Source organism: Mytilus californianus, unplaced genomic scaffold (genome assembly GCF_021869535.1).
Source record: "Mytilus californianus isolate M0D057914Y unplaced genomic scaffold, xbMytCali1.0.p SCAF_4, whole genome shotgun sequence".
Classification (NCBI taxonomy): Eukaryota; Metazoa; Mollusca; class Bivalvia; order Mytilida; family Mytilidae; genus Mytilus; species Mytilus californianus.
In genome coordinates this window covers 71,569,488-71,574,920 of record NW_026262690.1, presented here as the reverse complement: position 1 = coordinate 71,574,920, position 5,433 = coordinate 71,569,488, and positions in this window count along the sequence as shown.

The window sequence follows — 5,433 nt, the reverse complement described above, 5'->3', positions numbered from 1 at the left end:
TATTGTGTTTTTATAGAAATGTCAGCTTGCTGGCTGCGACTATGAGTAACATCGATTAACAGATTCTCTAGAATTTAAGGTATCAGCAAGTTTGACTTTAGATTTTCCTTTGATTATTGAAAATGCTTTCTGCTGTAAAGTTTATTAAAATGTTGTACATTCTTATGAAGATTTTGTTAAAAACAACTAATCATTTGAAATGTGGAATATTTCTATAGGTTGTTTCTCATCCATATTGTTAGAAAAAAACTCATCGAAGATAATTACAAAACCAATTGTTCAGAGAACAATTGAAGGTCTTTCCACATTAAATTTCTAAATAATTTATAAAAAGCTACTTCAGGTTTACCCAAAGTTACTAATGGCGTCCAATCAGAGATTTCATCATACAAATTAAAAAATATATGGTTCCTGCTACTTCCGGTTCAGAAAATGTCACTTCCGGTCTCATGTGATAGTTTATTTACACTGATTCCAACAATTTATGGTTTTTTTTATGTACTTCCACTTGGAATAAGGGAGATAATCATCCACTTCCGGTTTACAGAAGGTCACATCCGGTGCCATAAAATAGCTTCAAGGGTGCAATCAACAGTTTTTTTCTATGACGTCATATTTTGAGGGACCATGCATAAGTGATCCTTTGTGGTGGTATTGTTAATAAAGATACTTGTATAAAACTAGATATCACTGGAATCAGAATTTTTCTCTAATTTATATTGAAAAAAAAAATAAAGTGTAATTTTAACATAATAAAAAGGTTCTATCCAGAGAAAATGAAAAAAAAATGCCCAATCTGAACATGAAAAACCTGAAATCAGGTCATGTGCATACCCATGTAGGCATGATACAGGCACATTTCAGATAATCAAAACTGTATGAATTTCATAGATTTTTACCTGGTCTTTTAAAAGATTCTCGCTTCAGGGTATGTTCGCCTGCTTCGGAAAGAGATACAGTAGCTACAGATAAGTTTTTAATTTTCACTACCAAAAAAACAGGAAATTTACAGTGTTGTCTCCCCTTAAAACATGTATAATTAATATAATTTTTTAAATTATTTTAATCATTCAACCTGTTTTTATTGAAAGCTAATTAACTAATTTTTACAATCAAATACTAAAAACATTATACTTTTTCACTAAATATGTAAACAAAAAGGGATTTCCCTCCACGGCCATTTTTAGTCGGGGAATAACCCCTAGTTTTTATACGAAACTGTTTATAGCACCCTACTTTCCACCGATTCCGATAATATATGGTTTCTGTATACTTTTCTTTCAAATAAGAGAGATAATTAGTTACTTCCTGTTTACAAAAGGTGACGTCAGATGCCATTTAAAGGTTATTGTATGCTGATTCTAAAAATATATATTATCTCATATTTTTCCCTTTACTTAGTGCAAAAATAGCTACTTCCGGTTGATATTTTTCATTCCCTGACAAGATGGCGGAATGAAGCAAACAAGGCACAGAGCACTCCCAATATTTTTAAGTTTTAGCACCAACAATCACGTTTTATTTAGGTATTTTACTACCATTTTTACCAAGATTAGTGTTTTACAGACTTTTTATTCTTAAACAAACATTTTAAAGATGAACTTGAGTCAGTTTTTATTCCGCCGTGCATGAGTGATTTTTACAGCACATGTATATAGCAGCACATAGACATTGGACTTTTTAAATTATTCGATTTTAGCGTATTTTATTAACATTAAATACCGAAAGAACCTCCTACATAGACGTAATATAGAAAACCTGATTTTAGTGTTTTAGAAACTTTTTAAAGTGTTATCATTTAGTTTGAACTTTTACCGGAAGTGATCTATTCAAGATGGCGACCTCCATAGTTCAATCAAAGCCAAGTAGAAAAGTAACCCCGAGAGAGCTTTATACTCCTAGCAAATCTGAAATTCAAATGAAATATAAACTAAATGAGAAAAATGCTTTGGTAAAAAAGATCGAAGCCGCTAAAAGAGAACACAATGTGGATATTCAACTGAAAAGAGGTACGTTAGTTATGACTTTCACACCAGGGGCATATGAGCTATACAAGCAGGCCATCTATAAATTCTATGATAATAGCAATACAAAAACATATAGTAAAACTTTTAAGACTAGCAAAACTAATAACAGATTAGTAGAAAAGGCTATTGTTGAAGAGTCCCTCTCCATCAAAGAGAAAGGAAATGCTAATAGTGACAAGCGTCAACATTTTAGAATTAATATGTTCAACACAACAAGTAAAATGGACGTTAACGGCAGGTTATATCAAAACTTTATATGTTATGACCTTCCAGAAATTTTGGAAACTGTGAATCAAAAGGAGGTGAAATTGGTGAATGAAAAAATATTAGAAATCTGTCTGACAGTTCTAGCAAATCAGCCTAAATCAACAACCCAAACCTCTAACATGGTAAAATATAATTCAAATAAAAATCAGAGTGATGAAATACACAAGTGTACAAACAGCCCAGAGACTATAGATAAACATTCAAACATAAACATGTCTCCAAGGAACATCTTGAAGTCAATTGAAAATCCACCAAAAACTATTGTTTATCCTAATGAATCTAGAAATAGAAAGGACAGTGAAGATCATAATATTTGTCCAATTTGTGAACTTGAAGTAACTGATAGCGATTCAATAGAATGTAACGCCTGCGACATGTGGCTACACAAATACTGTACTGTCTTATCTGATGAGCTTTTTGATTCACATACTAATGATATTGATATGCTATACACATGCCATCTCTGTACCCTACTTGATCAAGATGACTGTGCAACTGCAATTCAAGATGAATATCATAGAAGTTTGGTATATTTTGATCTTGAAACAGACAGAAAAGGTGTCATGACACCATCTATAACACAGCCGATAAGAAATGATATACTTGAAGACCCCACTGAAAATATAAGCGAGGCTGATAGAAACAGATACACCACAAGGACAACTTCAACTATAGAAGTCAATAATATACAAGGAAGCTGCTTTCCTCCGTCTTCACAAGAAAGGATTAACGAACAGTCTGAGAATAGGACAAAATATCCGAGCAAAACGGGGAAAATTACTACAGGCTCGAAAAATCTAGCTACATGTAGCCAAGAAATATCACATAGTGAAGAAACACTGGAAAAAACAATATTCACTAGAGACAAAAAAGAATCAGGTGCCTCAGAGGTAAATCAAAGCTATGACCAAAACTTATCAAAAGCAAAAACAAAGACAAATAAGAAGATTGTTTATACTGAAACAGATGAGCAGTTATCAGCCCATAAAGCCCGCATCATTATGCTGGAGGAGCAAAACCGAGATTATGAAAATACGATCACACTTCTCCAGAGAAAACTCAATAGTAACAACATTGCCAGTGAGAGTACAGTGTATGAACAGAGCGAACAAACAAATACTCTGAATAACAGACTAAGTCAATTTGAAGCTACAATCAAATCCCAACTAGACATACTGAAGATAGAAATGCAGCATAAATTCACTATCCACGAACTAAATATGAAACATCACCTAGAAGTAAGTGAACTGAAGGCAAAGATGGATCGTATGACAGAACAGGGAACCAGCACAGTATCATCTGTACCACAACTACAATCAAATGCATCGGAAACACCTGATTATCATCAGCCGTTAACAACAGCACCACCTGTTTATCATCAGCCGTTAACAACAGCACCACCTGTTTATCATCAGCCGTTAACAACAACACCACCTGTTTTACATCGGCCAATAACAACAGCACTGCCCGTCTTTCATCAGCCCTTTACAACGGCACCACCAACACTATACCATCCAACTACAACACAATTTGCTCATATAGTACATCCTCATAATGTGGCACACTCGATAAATATTAAAGCAGGAAATTATCAGACAACTGCTCTTATGAATAGCCATCAGCATGCAAAGGCTTCATACCAAAAGCAGGAAACTCGTAACCAATATTTATACAGCCAACAAAATAGCCGTCAGTATGCTAACCAGGCCGTAATTTTCCAAAATCCGATATTGTCTAGCCAGCAACCCCACAATACCAACCAATCTTTTCAACCAAGGCAACATATACCGAGTGATCAGAAACTCATACAGAATCATAAGAGATAAAATTGTAAAAAGCCTATAGTACGACAAGATATAGCTGGCCAGTCGCCAATACCTGAAAAATGCCAAAACGTAGACAATTTAGCTGCATGTAATACTACTGTACTAAAAACAGGGATAATGAGCCGAATAAAGACAATGTTCCTACAGAAAATAGTGCTAATGTAACAAACTTGGATTGTGGTAGGCAAAATCTAGTCAAAAAACCAATATTGAGTACTGAGGATAGAGAACAGCATCATTTTTTAGAGCACGGCCGGGCCTCGACACAGAAGGCCATACACGCCAATTTACAATAGGAACTCTTAATGTGCAGAATGCTCTATCAAATCAACTCTACCTTGTAAATGTGTTAAAAAAATGTGACATACTATTTGTACAAGAACATTGGCTATATTCATGTGATAAACATAAACTACAAGGAGTAAATGATACACATATATTTGAAGCAAAATCCGTAGATGATGATTTAGATACAGAGATATTTGTAAGAAATAGAGGTTTTGGTGGCACTGCTGTCTTTTGGAGAAAAGATATTGATAGAGTTGTGAGATTTACATCTAATGGTAATGACCGTATAGTTGTTTTAACTTTTAACATTTCAAATAACCCATTATGTCTAATTGGTGTTTACATGCCGTCTCATAATAAACATGGAGATGAACTTTATATTGACATTCTCTCGCAAATAGAAGAGATAATAGAAAAGTACCATCATATTGGGTACCAAGTTATGTTATGTGGAGACATGAATGCTTCCCTCTTTAAGGATGATAGACCAAGAGATAAACGCTTTAAATGCTTTATTGAAAACAATGACTTGTGTTTAACAGATAATTATCCAAAGGCACCAACATTTTATCATCATAATGGAGTGATGTCTTCACAGATCGATTATATCAAAGATTGTGATGTCAACTTTATATATACAGTTAAGATAGAAGATAGAAGTCCTCTGAATGTATCAGATCATACGCTTCTAATAGCAATAATGCCTGGAATGATAAAGGGCTCGCAGAGTATTCTTGGTAAAAAACAAATTATTAAAAGGCCAAACTGGGCAAGAAGTGACAAGGAGAAATATCAGGAAGCAATCAGAGAATCTGTGACAAATATAGACACTGTCAACCTAGATAATGCGTCTAGTAAAATCTCAAAACTAGTAGACTTACTTCATAGTGCTGATAGAAATTCTATACCTAACTACAGGGAAACAATCACAGTAAAGACAGTTGGAAGGGGGATCTGGAATAAAGAAATAAGCAATGCATCAAAACTGTCAAAGTTGGCTTTTTTTGAATGGAAAAATGATAAGT